We start from the raw sequence: 19667 nt of genomic DNA on the forward strand, positions 1-19667 counted from the left end.
ATTATCATGCTGAGTAGCTCGGGATACCAGTATCTTCATGCCCAATCCGGAGCCACAGGATGACTTGGGCCCGGTTGCGCCGAATCTTCTTCAGCACTCTGGACAGAAGTGGAAATGCGTACAAAAGACTGCAGATCCAGTCGTGATGAAAAGCGTCGCTGAGCGAGTGCCGCCTTGGAAATTCCAACGCGCAGAATTGATGACATTGCGCGTTCTCTTCGGTGGGGAATAGATCTAACCAAGGCTCTCCCCACTGCAGAAAGAGACCTTGTGCCACCTCCGAGTGAAGACGCCATTCGTGATCCAACATGCACCTGCGGCTGAGTTTGTCCACCCTGGCGTTCAATGAACCACCAAGGAAATGCCTTGATATTCCTGCAATGTCCAGAGACGCAGAGCCTCCTAACATAGGGTCCATGACCCCAACCCACCCTGCTTGTAGCAGTACCACATGGCAGTGGTGTTGTCCGTGAACACCTGCACCACTCTCCCCTTGACAGAGGGAAGGAATGCTTTCAGTTCAAGTAGGATCGCACTGAGCTCCAAAAGGTTGAAATGGAGCTTGGCCTCCGCCGGAGACCAGAGGCATCTGATCTCCGCCTCTCCCATGTGGCCGCCCCATCCCAGGAGGAACGCATCCGTCACTACTGTGTACTCCGGTTTGGGAAGGGAGAGGGATCTGCCACTGACCCAACGCTGGTCCGTGAGCCACCACTGCAAGTCTTGTGCAGTGCCCTCCGAGATCTGGACTTAGTCAGACAGTTTTCCCCAATGCTGCATCCATTGGAATTTCAGGTCCCACTGCAGAGCCCGCATATGCGACCTGGCATGATTGATGAGCAGGATTCAGGCTGAAAGATCGGAATCATAGCCCAAATGTCCCAGACTTGCTGTTCGGGAGGATAAACACGAAACTGCGCCGTATCCATAACCGCTCTGATGAAGAGGAGCTTCTGAGAAGGAATCAGGTGCGACTTCAGCACATTGATGGAGAACCCCAGCAAATGCAGGAGGTTGGCTGTAGTCTGGAGGTGGGTGAAGACTGCTTGGGGCAAGCCCACCTTCAACAGACAGTCGTCGAGATAGGGGAAGACTGAAACCCCTGATCTGCACAGATGAGCTGCGACCACCGTCATCACATTTGTGAACACCGGAGGGGCGCCGGTAAGGCCGAAAGGGAACACAGTGAACTGAAAGTGCTCGTGGCCTACCGTGAACCGCAGGTAACGCCGTTGGGCCGGCAGGATGGGGATATGAAAATAAACATCCTGAAAGTCCAACGCTACCATCCAGACTTGCGGGGTCTACGGTAGACGGGACCTGAGCAAGCACGAGCATCTTGAACTTCTCCTTCCAGAAGAAGTGATTGACGTCCCGGAGATCTAAGATAGGACGCAGGAACCAGGAAGTAGTGAGTGTAACAACCACAACCTACTTCTGGCGTCCGAACACGCTCGATAGCTGCCATGGCCAAGAGGGCCGCAACTTCCTGCTGGAGAAGTGCCAAGTGATCACCCGACATGCGGTGGTACTGAGGCGGCATGGCTGGAGGGGTAGTCTCGAAGGGGAGGGAGTAGCCCATTCGGACTATCTGTAGGACCCACCTGTCCAAAGTGATGGTGCGCCAGTGGGGGAGGAGTGCGCGACTCCTGCCGCGGTCATACATCCGCCGCGGTAAACAACCTTTACAACGCAACTTTTACAACGCAATGCTTTTACAACGCATTTTTTACAACGCAAAAGCTTTTACAATGCATGCATTTACAACGCATGCTTTTATATGGTAAGTACTTTTACAACGCATAGACCTTTACAATGCATGTTTATTAATTGGAAAAAAAAATTGATACAATAATTACTATTTTAGTATTTAGTAAACAATATTTAAAAAATATGATAGAGTAATATTTGAGCATTAATAAATAAATAAGAAAAAGTAAAATATATGAGTAGTATTATAAAAGATTAATACTTGAGTATTTTTAGCTTTCTTTTTAAAAATATTATTAATAATAATAATTATTTTAAAAAAAGAAGGAGTACTAAATGAGTATTAAAATAAAAAAAAAAGATTGTTAAATATTAGAGTATTAAAAATAAAGAAAAATACTTCAGTATTTATAGAGTATTTAATAATAATTTAATAAAACTAAATAATATAAAAAAAAGATTGAGTATTTGATTAATATAAAATAAAATAATAAGAAAATGTAAAATACTTTATTACTTTCCAAAAAATAATAAAAGGAAATTAATAAATAAACCATTTATGGAAATTAATAAATAAACCATTTATATTAAAATATTTAATTTTTAATTATTAATTATATTATTAATATATAATTTTTAATTTGATCTGTAATACTAAAAATAATTTAAAAATATATATATGTAGGATAAATAAATAAATTTAAAAAAAAAGTTGCACTGATACAAGACATTCATACTAAAGTTTATTTAAAAAAAAAAAAAATTTAATTTAAAAAAAAAAAGGGTATTTAAAAAATGATTTAAAAAATAAAATTAATTTTAAAAATATTTTTTGAGTTTTAAAAAAATAATTAAACATTTAATATTACCAAAACAAAAAAGATCAAACAAAATAGAACTTACTTTAAAAAAATTCCCACGCTTTTGTATTGAAGTCTATGTGAAAAATTGTCCTTCATTTATTTTGGCAGCTTAAGAAGATACAAGAAAGGAAGGAGTGAAAAGAGAAGAAAACGCAAGTTTGAAAGGAAAAGAAAATAGAGTCGAGGTAAGGAACACATTTAGTAAATTTAGATATTATAATATAAATTTAACATGTTTAAATAACAAATTAATAATAAATAACAGTAAACAAATAAGGTGTATTAAATAATTCTTTATTGAAAAAAACATAGGATAAACATTTTTGTTTTATGCTTTTTTATAACATAATGTACATATTTTATAAAAAATATACATTATTTATTACTAATTTTAAACATATATTTATTGAAACAGTAAATAAAATAGTCCTTTTTTAACATTGATGCACGCGATGACGTCATGACGTGAACGTAAACGTAAGGCGCCATTTTGGAGAGCATCGGAGGAGGAAACAGCAGGAAGCTGATCTGCGTCCAGGTAGGAAACTTTTTCACATTTATTTATAGATATAAAGTTAAAAATAGATACATATATAGTAAATAAAGAATAAGGAGAGGTTGCGGAATAACTAATTGATGTTTAAAATGTAAAAAAGCATGTCCACGTTCATGTCATTAGTGTATGCCTATGTCGGGTCTAGGAAAGTTAATTGTAACAAAAAAAAATCTTGATTAACTAACATTAATTAAAGTTTCTACAAATAAATATGCATTTAAACACTTCGGTACGAATATAAATGATTTATATCTTGGTTTTAAAAAAAAGAAGCTTTGCGTTTTCGTAATTTGTGAAAAAAAGATTGATTTTTATTGTTGTTTATGCAGCAATGTGCATTTCGTAAAATGGATTGACATTTGGAAATTAAGAGGTTGAGATATTTTGGATTTTTTTGGTGGTAGTCATTTAGGAAGTTTACTAGACATTAATATGTTGCTTTTGATCATTGGAAAGTTGGAAAAAAATTCTAGGGAAGTCGTTTTGGATACTTTGGTCGTTTGGAAAAAAAGTAGATTGGAAAAAAAAAAGGGAAAAATTAGTAGACCCCACTCGTAATTTTGAAAAAATGTTTGTGTAAGATTTATATGCCAATTGTAAATAATGGTTATTTAAATTTTTAGCAAAGCAGGAAAGTAAGTAGATAACTATTTTTAAAAAGAAAGAATGTTAGCAAGATTTTCCAGGTAGTCTAGAGCCACACACAACGTAAATTGTTGTAAAATACCCAATAGTCTCTCAGACATTTCCTTTGTTTTTAGAGTTACTCGTGGGTTTAGACTACCAGCAAGTGTTTGGGAAAGTCTCATTTCTTGAAAATGTTGCTCCTTCTTCAAAGTTTTCAAGAAAGAGTAGAAATTAGGATGAGGTTTGCCAATTGTATGGTTGAAGGAGTTATGCCATCCCTCAATGGCATTATTTGTTTTTGCTTCTCCCTCTAAACAGCTCGTGTAACAGTTCCACCACTCCACATGGAATCGTGGCTTCCTCCTGCGACCCGATCTGCTTAGGTGCCCAATCCATGTGTCCTCGAAATAATTTAGGATGGGTGCCAATTTTTCTTCATTACTTGTAAAAAAATCAGATTCTGTAATAGCAGTGTAGTACTCGTCCACACTATCGGGAGGAACAAAACAAAGTGCTGTTAATTTTTTTAATTCAAACTGTAGTTTGCTATCTCGACAGTATTCTGCAACTAGGGATGTTTTTTGTAATTTACGCCAAAATGCCTGGGAAAAATGGAACAAACATCCCTGAATTTGGGTATCCATGTACGTTTTAGTGATCACATTGATCATGCTCAATTCAAAATCTACTATTATTTTCCTTGGACTTTGGGAAGTTTTATTTTTAATAACTGATAAGACTTCTGCAACATACTCTGAACTTTTATCAGGTAGCAAACTATATACTAAGGGGATTACATTATTGTTAATTTTTGCATGTATAGTGTAAATTTGAGTGAAAGGATGGGGTGTACTTTTAAACGTCCCATCCATCATCCAAATTTCACTATTTTCTAACTTAGCTAGGTTACGTGGGGTACTAAAAATAAGAATTCGTTTCTGAGGGTTTTCGTTATCATGCAGAAGGAAAGGTTCATCAGCAAAAGAAATAGAAAGATCATGTGGAATTCTAATATCAGAAAATGTATGTGGTGTAGATAATTGGATGTTACTTGCCTGCTTTTGTCTTTGAATAATTCGTCTCAAATTAGGAATTATAGGCATATTACTAGCAACATGACTGGGGACATGCTGTGCAACCTCTCTTAAAAGGGATCCGGTAGAATCATTGGAGGTGCTTGCAATGGCTTTCATTTCATTTACAGTTTCTCTTATTTCTACCTCCATTGCAGAGGCAGAGTGGTTATGTTCTGTTGTTTTTACAACTAAATTATCAAGTGTAACCGCTCTGCCACTGCAATGGGTAGAGTAGTATTGCACACACCTCCAATGATTTCTAGGAAAACTTCTTCTTTCCTTACTATATATGTATCCTGCATAGTTCAATACATTTTTCCCTTTCCTAGATTTAATATATTTAGCAGCTTCAAGAGTAGACATTATCTGTGAAGAGAAGAGAAGAAAAAAAAATTAGTCTGTACAAGTAAATACACTAGCTCTAATGTTACCCCTACACCATCCCACAATTTCCCTACTGCTGCACCTTCCTGGAGTTAGATTAGTAATTGTTACCCCTACACCATCCTACACTTTCCCTACTGCTGCACCTTCCTTGAGTTAGAATAGTAATTTTTACCCCTACACCATCCTACACTTTCCCTACTGCTGCACCTTCCTTGAGTTAGAATAGTAATTTTTACCCCTACACCATCCCACACTTTCCCTACTGCTGCACCTTCCTGGATTTAGAATAGTAATTGTTACCCCTACACCATCCTACACTTTCCCTACTGCTGCACCTTCCTTGAGTTAGAATAGTAAATTTTACCCCTACACAATCCCACACTTTCCCTACTGCTGCACCTTCCTGGAGTTAGAATAGTAATTATTACTCCTACACCATCTCACACTTTCCCTACTGCTGCACCTTCCTTGAGTTAGAATAGTAATTTTTACCCCAACACCATCCCACACTTTCCCTACTGCTGCACCTTCCTGGAGTTAGAATGAATATGCTACTTACCAGTATGCATCTGTTCTTGGCATGTAGGGCTGCTGACATTCATATCTGTGCATAGATCGCCGCCTAGTGTTGGGTCCGGATGTTTGCACGTTGTTGTCCTGGAAGAGTCTTCGAAGTATCTTTGGATAGGTGACTCCTCCCCTGGACTACAGTGCGCATGGGCATCCTCTCCATCCTCAGATTGTTTTTCGCCATTGTGGCAGTGATGGAGTAGATACAGAAAGTGATGACCATGCTTGCAATAATTCTGAGAGCTGCAGCTGCGACAGGCGCCGGGGAGGAGGGAGGGCGATATGAATGTCAGCAGCCCTACATGCCAAGAACAGATGCATACTGGTAAGTAGCATATTCAGTTCGAGGCATGTGGGCTGCTGAATTCATATCTGTGCATAGAATACATAGCAGTGCCCTCTATTGGCGGCGGCTACCCGTGCCAGCTGCAGCGGTCTGAAAAAGTGTTTTGAGAACAGCCTGTCCTACAGCTGCCTGCTGTTTTGACTGCACATCTACGCAATAGTGTTTTGTAAATGTGTGTGTAGTGGACCATGTGGCTGCTCTGCATATATCATGCAGGGGAATATTTCCTAGGAAGGCCATGGAAGCCCCCAACTTGCGTGTTGAGTGGGCTCGTGGTGGAATAGTTAATGTGCGTTTTGCCTTTTGATAACAGATTTGAATACACTTAACTATCCATCTGGCTATCCCTGCTTTGGAGATGGCGTTACCTTTGTGGTGTGGGGCAAAGGCAACGAACAGTTGTTTTGTCTTCCTGAAGGGTTTAGTCCTGTCGATGTAGTACATGAGGGCCCTCCGTACATCTAGTGTATGTAGCGCCCTTTCTGCAACAGTTTGTGGGTTTTGGAAGAAAACGGGCAGTTCAATAGTCTGATTCATGTGGAACTGCGATATTACCTTGGGCATGAATTTGGGGTTGGTACGTAGTACGACCCTGTTGGCGTGAACCTGAATAAATGGCTCTTGAACGGTTAGTGCCTGGAGTTCACTAACTCTCCTTAGGGAAGTGATTGCTACCAGGAAGGCTACTTTCCAGGTAAGAAATTGAATCTCGCATGAGTGGAGAGGTTCAAAGGGTGGACCCATCAGGCGTGTGAGGACCAAGTGGAGGTTCCACATTGGAGCCGGTGGGTGGCTAGGTGGAATGACTCGTTTGAGTCCCTCCAAGAATGCTTTGATGGCAGGCACTCTGAATAGAGAGAGGTGCTGCCTGGTTTGCAGATAGGCTGATATTGCGGTCAAGTGGACACGTATAGAGGTGTACGCCAGATTGCATCGGTATAGGTGTAAGAGGTAACATATGATGTTGTAGATGGATGCGTCCAGCGGGTTAATGTCATTATTACTGTAATAAATGACGAACCTTTTCCATTTGGCTGCATAGCAAGCTCTTGTAGTGGGTCTCCTGGCCTCCTTGATGATGTCCATACAGTCAGGTGGCAGATTGAGGTAGCCAAACTCTAGGACTTCAGGAGCCAGATCGCCAGGTTCAGCTGTTGCGGATCTGGGTGCTGAACCTCTCCATGGTTCTGCGTCAAATGCGCGGGTTTGATCCGCAGCCTTTGATGCGGTACCACGGAAAGTTCGAGGAAGGTGGTGTACCACGGCTGGCGTGCCCACGTGGGAGCAACTAGGACGAGTGTCAGGGAGTGTTGTCGGAGTTTGCGAGCCACCAGCGGTATCAACGGTGCTGGGGGAAAAGCGTACGCAAATTTGCCGGACCAGTTCATCCATATCGCATTGCCCTGCGACTGCGGATGTGGGAATCTGGCGGCGAAGCTTTGGCATTTTGCGTTTTCGCTTGTCGCGAATAGGTCTATCTCTGGGTGACCCCACTGCTGGAAGTACGGTTGGAGTACCGATGGGTGTAACTCCCACTCGTGCATCTGGTGGCTGTGTCTGCTGAGCAGATCCGCCATCTGGTTGTCCTTGCCCGGGAGGTGTTCCGCCATGAGGAACATGTTCCTCTGAATGGCCCACTTCCACATGCTCTGAGCCAGATGAGACAACTGTGGAGAGTGTGTCCCTCCCTGCTTCTGTATGTAGTACATTGCGGTCATGTTGTCCGTCCGGATCAACACGACCTTGTTGCACAGATGTACTTTGAAAGCCTTCATGGCCAGGAAGATTGCCATCAGTTCCAGAAGGTTGATGTGCATCTTCTTCTGTTGTGTCGTCCATAGTCCCTGCACTGTGTAGTGGAGTACATGAGCTCCCCATCCCTGGAGAGACGCGTCCGCTGTCAGTACTATTTGTGGAACAGGCTCTTGGAACGGTCGGCCCTTGCAAAGGTTTTGTGGATTCCACCAATGCAGAGAGTTGTATGCCCGACCGCTCACCAACACTAGGTCTTTCAACTGTCCTTGAGCCTGATTCCACTGACGTGCTAGGCACTCCTGAAGTGGGCGCATATGTAACCTCGCGTGCGGGACTATGAAGATGCAGGAGGCCATCATGCCTATCAACTGCATAAACACTCGCGCTGGAAGCGAGTGGTTGGGTCTGAACTTGGAGATCAGCGCTTGTATGCCGTTGATCCTCACTAAATTTGGCTGAGCTGTGGCCGCCAGAGTGTCTATAGTCGCACCTAGGTACTGTTGTACGTGTGCGGGCTGGAGATGAGACTTTGGGTAATTTAGTGAGAATCCCAGACTGTGAAGAAGGTGAATGGTACGGGACACGTGGCTTGCACATTGCTGGGCTGACCTCGCTTGAACGAGCCAGTCGTCTAGGTAGGGGTAGACGTGTATGTGCTGTCTCCGTAAATGTGCTGCCACCGTAGCTAGGCACTTCGTGAAAACCCTGGGCGCTGTTGTCACGCCGAAGGGAAGGACTTTGAACTGATAGTGCTGCCCCTGAACAGTGAACCTGAGGTATTTTTTGTGTGAGGGGTGGATGGGTATGTGAAAATACGCATCCTTGAGGTCCAGTGATGCTAGGAAGTCTCCCTGCTTGAGAAGCGGAAGGACTTGCTGTAGAGTGAGCATGTGAAAGTGCTCCGAAAGAATGTACTGGTTCAGGGGTCTCAGGTCTAATATAGGCCTGAGCGACCCGTCCTTTTTTGGAATTAAGAAGTAGAGGGAGTAAACCCCCGTGCCCCGCTCGTGGACGGGTACGACCTCGATAGCGCCTTTTAGAAGCATACTTTCTACCTCTTGCTGTAAGAGCGTTAAGTGCTCTGAGGACATAGGCCGGTTTCTTGGCGGTATTGTGGGTGGAGTGGAGGTTAACTCCAGACAGTAACCGTATTTTATAATATCTTTGACCCACCTGTCCGTGGTGATGGAGTTCCACGTGGACAGGAACCGTCGTAGCCTTCCCCCGACAGGTGTTATGTGGTCGGGAGGAAGGGAGAGGGCGTCACTGCTTGTTCTTGGGGGAGGACCTGGTGTTGCCGTAGCCACGTCCTCTGCCCTTGGTACTGGAGCCACGATAGCCACCTCGGGTGTTCTTATCGTAGGTGGTCTGCGTATTGCCCTTGTTATATGTTTGTTGTGACCCCTGTCCTCTGCCTGCTCCCTTGTTTCCGGGGCGACGAAAGGAGCCGCTCCGAAAGGACTGAGTTTGTAGGGCGCCCATGGACTTTGCAGTGTCCGTATCCTTTTTTATCTTCTCAAGGGTGGTGTCAACCTCAGGCCCGAACAAGTAGTCGGGGTTGACGGGCTGGTTCAGTATATTGTTTTGTACCTCAGGCTTGAATCCTGAGATACGTAGCCAGGCGTGACGTCGTAGGATGACGCTAGTGTTGATGGCCCTGGCGGCCGTGTCTGCAGCGTCTAGTGCACATTTGATGGCAGCATTTGTGAGTAGCTGTCCCTCTCTGATAAGGATTTCTGCACCTTCTTTGTAGGGGTCAGGGAGGTGTTGAAGAAGTTGCTCCATTGTGTCATAGTGCGCTCTATCGTAGCGAGCGAGGAGCGCTTGAGTGTTAGCTATGCGCCATATGTTTGCAGCTTGTGCGGCAACTCGCTTGCCGGAGGTCTCCAGCACCTTGGACTCTTTGTCCGGGGGAGGAGCGTCACCCGTTGTCTGCGAGTGTGCCCTCTTGCGGGCATTCGCCACAACGATGGAGTCGAGTGGTAATTGGCCTCTGATGTAAGTAGGATCCCCAGGTGCTGATCTGTATTTTTTATCGATCCTGGGGTTTATCACTCGTGCCCTGGTGGGTTCTTTGAAAATGTCAGTGGCTGGCTTGAGGACCCCCTTCAGCATTGGCAGAGTCTTAACATGTCTTTCTGAGGATGCAAAGGTGTCCATTAGAAAGTCATCTTCGATGATATCCGAGTGAAGCTGTACATCGTGGTTGTTTGCCGCACGTTCAATCAGAGCGTTGAACGCTGCAGTATCCTCTGTGGGTGATGTTTTTGCCCCATATAGTTGTGGTTCTTGTGCATCAAGAGGTGCACTGGGGTCAGCAGGGTCGCCCCAAGTTTGGTCAGGGTCCTGCTGGTCATCAGGGTCCGTGTCCAAATGGTAGGGGACTTGTTCATCCATGTAGTCCTCCAATGCATCCGTGTCGGAGCGTGTGGGGGAGGCCCGATGTGGATCCTGGTAGGGTGAATGAAACGGTTCATACAAGAGAGGTTCTGAGTCCACAGGCAGCTTCCTCTTTAGCGGGATCCTGAAAGGTTCCAATGACGGTTCCGAAGTTATCCTTCGGTCGTGGAGAATCATCCTGCCAGTGTCGGCGTCGATGACGTGCGACTGAGACGTCTCAACAGGCGGAGCCGTAGTCTTGGTGACCTGTGACCTGAGTTGAAACACCTTCGGGATTGTGGATGGAGGCAAGCCGAAGGTAATGTTGGTCGGCACCGACGAAACCGCTGGAGCCCCGATCGAACCGGAACCCGACGGGTCCTGGAGGGCAGCCGTGGTTTTGCAGCCTGGCTTTGCGCCCGTTCGTACTCGGGGCGCCTTAGAGGACGTGGCCCCGGCCCGGGTCGCGGCTGTAGATATCTTCGGCACCAGTGGTGCATCGAGTCGAGGTGCGGAGCCCCCCTTCGACGTCTTCGACACGTGCGGTTGTAGCGTCGTCGAGGGAGTGATGCGAGGCGTAGCAGGCGGTACGGCCCTCGGTGTCGGTGGCGTCGACGCCGGTAACCGAGCAGGTTTGTCGGCGCCGATGACCTTCCTCCGTTTGTCGACTCCCACGTCGCCCGTTTCGAGTTCGGCACCGAAGTCTCTCTTGGTGTGGTCGGTGCCGACACGGTGCGCTGGCGTCGAAGGTGTTGAAGGCCTCGATCCGACTAGCGCCACTTTCAGTTTCGGTTTCGTAGGAACCTGAGCAGCTTTCGGTTTCGGTTTCGTGGAAGGGAAACCAGCTGGCTTAAGCGGTAATGGCTGCCGCTGAACGTCCGAGGCCGGGCCTGAGGGCGGGGCCGAAGGACTGCGTGATAGGTCTCGGGTAAGGCCCGAAGGCGATCCCTCGACCGGAGCCATAGTCTGTGGCGCTGGTGAAGATTCGGTTTGAACAGGTAGGCCTTGTTCATCATCGGAGCTACTTTCTTCGGCCCCTAAGGCCTCCTCGTCGTCTCCTACCTCGGTGTCGTCTTCACCTCTGTGGAAGAGTGACTCGTCGGCCTCGTCCGATCCGGGTTCGTGTTCGGAAACGGGACTGGAGGGTAAGACTTCTACTTCCTCGACGTCGTCTGCTTCGTCGAAGATGTCAGCTGGGGCCGGTGCCGCGTGCTGCGCTTCGAGCCTCGCCGCTCGACGATTCCGCAGAGTCTTCTTCGAGCGGAACCGGGCACAGGCCATACATGTCGACTCGTCGTGGTCCGGCGAAAGGCATTTGTTGCACACCGGATGGACGTCGATGTGTGGGTACTTCGCATTACATACCGGACACCTTTTGAATGGCGTCCTCGATTCCATCGTCGAAGTAGTCGATGGACAGGTAAATGCGAACAAAGTCGGTGCTGAAAGTTAGTAAACTAACAGAGAGTATCGAAACCCGATCGATAAACAGTACCGACGCGAACTAAAGGCCTTGTGGCCTCGACAAAATTTTTTCCTAACTTGAGCTAAGATAGCACATCCGAACCCAATGGCGGAAAAAAACAATCTGAGGATGGAGAGGATGCCCATGCGCACTGTAGTCCAGGGGAGGAGTCACCTATCCAAAGATACTTCGAAGACTCTTCCAGGACAACAACGTGCAAACATCCGGACCCAACACTAGGCGGCGATCTATGCACAGATATGAATTCAGCAGCCCACATGCCTCGAACTAGTAATTATTACCCATACACCATCCCACACTTTCCCTACTGCTGCACCTTCCTGGAGTTAGAATAGTAATTGTTACCCCTACACCATCCCCCACTTTCCCTACTGCTGCACCTTCCTGGAGTTAGAATAGTAATTGTTACCCGTACACCATCCCACACTTTCCCTACTGCTGTACCTACTGGGAGTAAGAATAGTAATTGATATTCCTACTACAACCCATAGTTTATATATTGTGGCAGCTTATTTTAAAAATTTTAAAAAAAAGGTTAGTCCATAAGATTGTTGGATTTATTAGAGTGTTTATTTTAAATATATTTTGGTTTAGGAGATATTTTCTAGGTTTTACTTCTGGTATGGTTATTGCCTGCTGGCTGGAGTTTTGGGTTGTTTGGTCTTCTTTTTTTCAACTTTTCATATACAGTAGCAAAGATTTATCTGAAAAACAGATAGAAAAAACAATTCAGAAATGGGAAACATTGTCAATGTTTTGAAAAATTGAACTTTTATATTGTTGGATTTATAACTGTGTTTATTTAAAATACCTTTTGTTTCTGGTGTTTCTTTCTTGGATTTGCTTGTGGTACGGTTTTGGCCTGCTGGCTGGAGTTTTTGGTTGTTAGGTCTTCTGTTTTTTGACCTTTTCGACAAAGTTGAAAAGAATTATGTGAGAGAAAAAAAAAATACTATTAAGAAATGAACAATTTTGACAACGTTGGAGAAAATTGCAACATTTGTAAACTTGTTTGTAAAGGTAACATTTTATTAAAGTCAATCACATATTCCCTGCTGCTGTACCTATCTTCAGTTAGATAAATAATAAGAACCCCTAAACATCCTACACTTTCAAAAATGTAGTACCTTCCAGGATTTAGAATAGTAATGGATACCCCTACACCGTCCCTCACTTTCCCTTCATCTCCACCTTCCTGGAGTTAGAATACTAATTGTTACCCCTACACCATCCCACACTTTCCCTACTGCTGCACCTTCCTGGAGTTAGATTAGTAATTATTACCCATACACCATCCAACACTTTCATTAATGATGCACCTTCAAGTAGTAAAAAAAGTAATTGTTACTCCTACACCATCCAACAGTTTTACGAATGGTGAAGTAAATGTTTTTATTTTCAAAATTTTACATTTATATGATAAATTAATTAATTTACCTTCACATTTAGAAAGGTGAGTCGTGTAGGTTGTGTTGAACGAAAATTTTGCAAACGATATGTTGGTTTTGATAAAAAAACAAATTCCTGTTTTAGGAAAAAAAAAAGATATTATAAGTCCGTATATATTAAAGTTACTTCACAGAAAAAAATGGTTAGAGTACATTTTAAAAAATATAAAAATTATATTTGCAGCATTGTTTGGATGGTAATGAAACATGATTTTTAAGAAAACATGGTGTTAAAAAATAATAGAAACTTATTTGTACTAGGAAAGAAAGAATGCTTCTCCAATGGATTGCAGGTGTTCTCTCAGTCTAGGAGTCAGAGGGTCAGGTTTTTGCGTCTGGTCTCTCTGGTAGTTGATAATTAACTGATTGTAAAATGGTGTCTTGCTGGTATTTATAAGTTTTAGTCAGTGTCATTATTAATTTTTTTTAAAACTGCGTTCGTTGTGTTTATTATACTTTCATTTGCTGTGGAAAATTAGAATTTAAAATAGCATTAAAAGATGTGTTGTTTTCATTTATTAGCTCCGTTTTGGCATCCATTTTGGAACATGTATTTTGCTATTGTTTTCATAGAAAGTGTTGTAGGACAAGTTTTAGATGTGGGATGGTTAAAATGGCGACTATGTGTATGTGTTTTAATCCGTTTACTTATTTTCTGATATAATCATGATTTGCATGTATATTTACTGTTTTATTATTCGTTATTTGTATAAAACTTTTAAATTTGAAAAAACGGATTATTTTGGGAAATTGGAGTATTATTTGTAATACTCGAGTATTAATTTTAATACTCGAGTATTAATTTTAATACTCTGGCATTCATTTTGTAATGCATTTCAGTTAATTTACATTCAGTTTTGCTCCACATTTTAATACACTTCCCCACCCTAAAACCCCTAATTTCCCTGCATCCCGTGCCAGATTATATTGTACTTTTAAAAAAAATTATATATATTTTGGCGTTGTAATGGTATGCGTTGTAATTGTTTTCGTTGTAAATGCACTTTTAATTATTTTACTCTGTTTTGCGTTATAACAGTATTCGTTGTAAAATAATGCGGTGTAATAGTGTTTGCGTTGTAAAAAATGCGTTGTCATGGTATGCGTTGTAATAGCATGCGTTGTAACGTCATACATCCGGTGGAAAAGCGTGCTCTTCTTGTGACTCGTGTTTGTATTGTTTCAGTGTCTTACGTGTTTTGCTATCGTGATTGTATGCCTGCGCCTTGTGTAGTGAGGGGAAAAGGAGCGAGACGTAGGACGCATAGGCTTGTGAGAGTTGGGATGTGAATGGAGAGAAATTCGAGAATGTGGTGTGGCCGGCGTGGGACGCATTTTGTGTGTGTGTTTATATACCAAAGGGCCTGCTTCCAGGCTGTGCCGGTGAGCATATAGCTGCGCATAAGCTTTGAATTAAGTAGTGATATATGGCTGTACTAGTGGTGGGGCCTACCTACCTTATGGTAAAAGATGCCAGTATTTGAGCATAATCCAGAGTCTTGTGTCGCCCTTTTCCATGGCTACCCATGCAAGCAGCTCTGTCCTCTCCCCTTTAGACTATCTTGGGAAGAGCTAACTCATCACTGTCTTGTATCGATTATTCTACCCGTTCTTTACTGATGTAAATTGCCATGCTAGGTTTAAACGTGACAGAAGTCTTTCAGCAGTGATTCTCCCCTTGCATTTAGTACAGCCATACGCCCATATCACAGGCAGCCCAGGAGCTCAATTCGGTCACAGCGCTGGAGAGTCTGGCCTGAGCCTTCTCTGTGCCTGCTTCAAAAATGTTGCAGTATGTTGTTAAAGACTGGCTTCATGAATCCTTTCCCTTGCCTCTTTATTTTATATTTTTTTAAATGCTCTTTTGGGCCTTTCGTGAATGTAAACAGCTTACGCTGTAAAAAAAATGTACATATGGATAAAATGTATGGTCACTCGTTTTTTTGCTCACTGTGCCACCTCAGTTTTGACCCGGTCATATACAAATCATGTTTTACACTGATCCTCATGGGAACAGTCCAGCCCAGGTTCTCCCTGAACCGGAACCCAAGCAACCTAGGAGGAGTCTCAGCCTAGTTAGGGCTCTTCATCCAGGTATTGCGTGGTTCGAGTGAGACTGGGATGAGCATCACACCTTTTAGTTAGCAAATATTGGAAGCCTTGTGATGTACTGTTAATTTATTGTTCCATACACATAAGTGGCAGGTTTATGTATGCCTATGTCTGGCACTGCTGTGCTTACAGTATGCCAAGGTGTGGTATTTTCATTTTTCTTGTTTTTATAATTTCTGTCCACTTGCAAGGGCCAATATGGTGGTGGACAATCTATTTGTTGTTTGCTCTTAGACATACAGTTTTTGTAATGTATTTACAAGATCAAAATGGCAACTTAAAAATGCAGTACTAATAGAATCTGCTGTCTGAATCACTCACACCAGCAGTTGGACAAACTGAACACATTAAGCTCTTTGATATTGTTCAATGTCAGTTAGCCCCCAGATTTTGGTAGAGATGCATATTTTTCTGGAACAGTGTCAAAATATGTTTAAAACGATTATCGGTTTCTTCTTACATATCCGGAGTATGTATATTTATATGTTTAGGTAAATATACACTACTGTCTCTAGGGGCAAATAAACTTCATAAATAATATTGTAAAGTGTAAGAAATTGGGTTATTAGTTGAGAACAGTGAAAGCCCCACTCAAATAATAAACACAGTCGCTGTCGGGGTGCGCCACAAAAGGCAATAAATACATTTGTGATTATCCCACTGGTAGATTGGCACAAAAGCCATCAGGCTTAACTTGAAAGCAATGTGTAAAATAATTATGCAGCACTCCAGCACTAATAAAGTGAAACACAATTCCAATTCCAAATCAATTTACAAAATGGAGCGAATATGAATTAATAAAATGACAAAATCCAATTAGTAGAACCTAAGATGGGTCTAAGGTTCACATGACAAAGTCACAGTGAGGACTGGTCTTAAAAATGAGTAGCGTTAAGGCAGGTGCCCAGTTAACTCTCTCCCACTATCTGTATATTGAATAGAATGTATATTTGTCCTTAAAATTGTTTCTGATGACTATTTCTGCATAATTTGAGACTTGCAACTTTGGGCTGGTGTTTGGGCTGGAACTGGTCTGCGTTGGGCTGGATTTGGGCTTATATTTGAGCGGCTGTGGGCTTGGGATGGGTCTCAAAATCTGGCAACACTGAGTGAAAGGCAAAGCAACTCGGGAAAGTTAAAATCTGGGAGGAGGGTGGGCGTGTCTTGGGCGCCTGAGATAGCGGTCGCGAGAGCCTGCAGCTCCGTGCCGGCCTACCATATATCCTGCTATATCGGTGATAGCTCGGTGGAGGACCCCTCGGGGACCAGGAAGAACTCCGGAACAGGTTTTGTGCTGCTCACTGCCTCGCGGAGCATGAATAGCTAAGTCCAGAAGGGGACGCTCCGGATGACACAGGCCCAAGATGGCGGAAAAGGTGTCGGAGAAACGAAGCGATCCGGGCGAAACCAGGGCCACGAAAGTCGGAAATGCTAGCCCAACGCAGCAGTACATCACCGGCTGTGACCCCCTAGCGGATTGAAGAGAGGCACGAGAGTCAGCCTGCTGGATCGCAGGCAGGGCCCTGGAGGCCGACTACAGCCCCGGTGACGGAGAGGAGCTGTGCCGCCATGAGGAGCGGGCGGAGGCCTGGAGGTCTGACAGCGCCCTGGGAGACGAAACGCAACAGAGCGGTACCCATGCAGTAGGGGAGCCGACCGGAATGCTGGCGTGAGGAGGCGAGTTGCAGTGACCCCTGGGGGCTCGACTCGGGGCAAATAATGAATAGAGAAGATTAGCAATGCCAGAGACTGCTAACTCCAGGGAGCTGAGGAGAGTGAGGGCCTTGATTTATTGGGGACGCTACACGAATGAGGCCTTGAATTCGGAGTGGCTCACCCGTGATCTAGAGGCAGGAGCCACAGGAGAAGACCGAGCACAGCCCAGGGCCAGGCCCAATGGACCACAACTCGGAAGCCTGCTTAGAGGGGGACGGACTAAGTAAGGTTCATACCACACCGGACCCAAGAGAGTCCCCAGCAGGCGGGCTTTGGCCCCCGTCTAGATATATTGGCAATAAATTTAGTCGATTGGATTTAGGAGCGGTGCAGTCACCAGGGGAGTTGTGCTCACGCCCCGCAGCACATGGAACTTACCTGATGGTGGGGGAGTGTGTGGCGCTGGACACAGCCCAAGCACAAGGAGACCCAGGAACTACCTTGGTTTAGACGTTTAAAAGAAGAGCAGTACTCCACCCAGAGATACACCTGAACCCAGATAGCCAGCTGCTGGGGCTAGATGACCCCATCCCTTAGAAGGTCTGGGGCATATAATTGTGCTCACGAGCCAAAGCGTTACCCCAAAACGCACCTTTGTTACGATAGCACTGAGGGGGATCCTCCCAATACAATGGGCATACCTAGAGCGAGACAAACTGGGCCCACCCAGGAACAAGAAGAGACCTGACATGACAGAATGCAGGGAGACCAGGAGGACCTAGTACAACAGCAATTGACTAAAATATTGGAGGCAATCGCTGACCCGAAGGCCACCTTGCATCAGGATATAAGCACGGTATCAGTAGGGTTGGGTCTCCTTCGAACCGAACATAAGAAACTGTCTGAGATGGTGAAATAGACGGAATCCATACTTACAGAGCTGGAGCCAGCCCAAAAAGAACTGACCACACAGGTGGAAGACCTAGCGGATAGGGTCCGCTTGCTGGAGAAATGAGCTGAGGATGCTGATGGTAGGAACGGGAGGAACAAAATCAGGGAATTGGGCCTACCAGAAGGAGTGGAAGGGAGCGACATTGTGGCCTTCCTGGAGCAGTGGCTCCAGACAGTGGTTGCATCTGAGGGACTATGAACCTTTTACACCCTGGAGAGAGCGCACTGTGTTTCAGCTAAGCCTCCGGCCCCAGGGCGGCCAGGCTCCTCCACTTCAGGGATAGAGACACCCTCTGGCAACAGGCTCGGAGTGAGGGCCCGTACGATGTGCACTACAACAGAGTCTCTATTTCCCCGGACTATACGTTTGATGTTCCAAAATTACGTGCCTCCTTTCTTGAGGTTTGAAAGGACTGAGAGAAGGACTTCAGTACTCCTTGATATTACCAGCTCGTCTGCGTATACTCCCTGATGGGAAAACTCATTTTTGCGATGACCCGAGGTCTGCGTGGGAATGGATTGAAGCCTACAGGACCGAGGGCCCCCAGGCATTTCAGAACAATAGGGTACCACCATAGGCTCGGGAACCCAGGAAAAGACCCAAGAGGCGACCAGGGTGTGGTGCCCAAAAGAAGTAGAGTTCTTCACAAACTAAACAAGCATTGGCATAGCCAATAGGTTTTGCCTTTGGGACCTTATAAGTGTTTAGTTATCCAGCACAATATTTTTGGTGCAACAACATCAAGTGTTGCATAGCTAACAACTTATAAGGTCCCAAAGGCGAGACCTATTGGCTATGCCAATGCTTGTTAGTATTTGTTTGGCATTTCACTGCCCAGTTTAATCAACCAATGGATACACATGATTATTTAAGGTTATAATGAGTTATTGACATTAAAACACATTCACAAAGTGGGATATGCTTCTAATCACAGAATGTCCCAAATACGATAAAATGTGGAAGCACAAGACATTTGTCGCCGAGCCATGGAGTTTGTCATCAGCACTTTTCCCTTTTTCCACAACAGCAGTTCAAACATGAATGGCAAAATATCCTAGTTTGCAAATGTTTTCTATATAATTATAAAGCGGTACAAAAGAGGGTGTGATGGACGGAGCATCAGAACCAATCAACCACTCACACCCAGTCAACAGATCTGGGTTTGATCCATCACCGTTCTTTAGCCCACTCTGCCACCCCAGTTCAGACATGGCCATATGCAAATCAGTCTGACCCTGTGCCTTATGGGAACAGTCCAGCCCGAACTGCCAAACCATGTCTTCCCTGAACCGGAAACAAGCTGGCTGAAGACGGCTGAAATGCCAGAAACCGGTCCTAGGAAGCTTGTTTCCGGTCCAGGGAAGGCATGGCTTGGCTGTTCGGGCTGGACTGTTCCCATGAGGCACAGGGTCAGACTGATTTGCATATGGCCATGTCTGAACTGGGGTGGCAGAGTGAGCTAAAGAACGGTGATGGATAAAACCCAGATCTGTTGACTGGGTGTGAGTGTTTGATTGGTTCTGATGCTCCGTCCATCACCACCCCCTTTTGTACCGCTTTCTATATAATTATGGCTGCCATATTTGCCTCATAATGCAAGATCTGCTGCATGATCTGACCATTTAAACTAATAAATTGTTTATAGCTCAAACGTATCAAACGTTAATAAAAAATGTGACTTGTTTTGCTGCGGAGTAGATGGCTTATTGCAAAGGTTGACTGATCACCTTTCTCACTGTTGCAT

General features: G+C 44.5%; 2 long non-coding RNA genes across 2 annotated transcripts in view; both read right to left on the minus strand.

Moving 5' to 3' along the window:
• LOC146811416 (uncharacterized) overlaps nt 1-19667 on the minus strand; it is a 232224-nt gene that overhangs the window by 127713 nt on the left and 84844 nt on the right. The gene's annotated exons all lie outside the window — the stretch shown is intronic.
• On the minus strand, nt 12344-13244 carry LOC146811417 (uncharacterized). The gene is made up of 3 exons (XR_014965824.1): nt 13193-13244; nt 12567-12661; nt 12344-12459 (listed from the first exon to the last, which is right to left on the minus strand). It is a non-coding gene; the product is annotated as an uncharacterized LOC146811417 (long non-coding RNA).

This window comes from Triturus cristatus, chromosome 7, assembly GCF_964204655.1.
Source record: "Triturus cristatus chromosome 7, aTriCri1.1, whole genome shotgun sequence".
Lineage (NCBI taxonomy): Eukaryota > Metazoa > Chordata > Amphibia > Caudata > Salamandridae > Triturus > Triturus cristatus.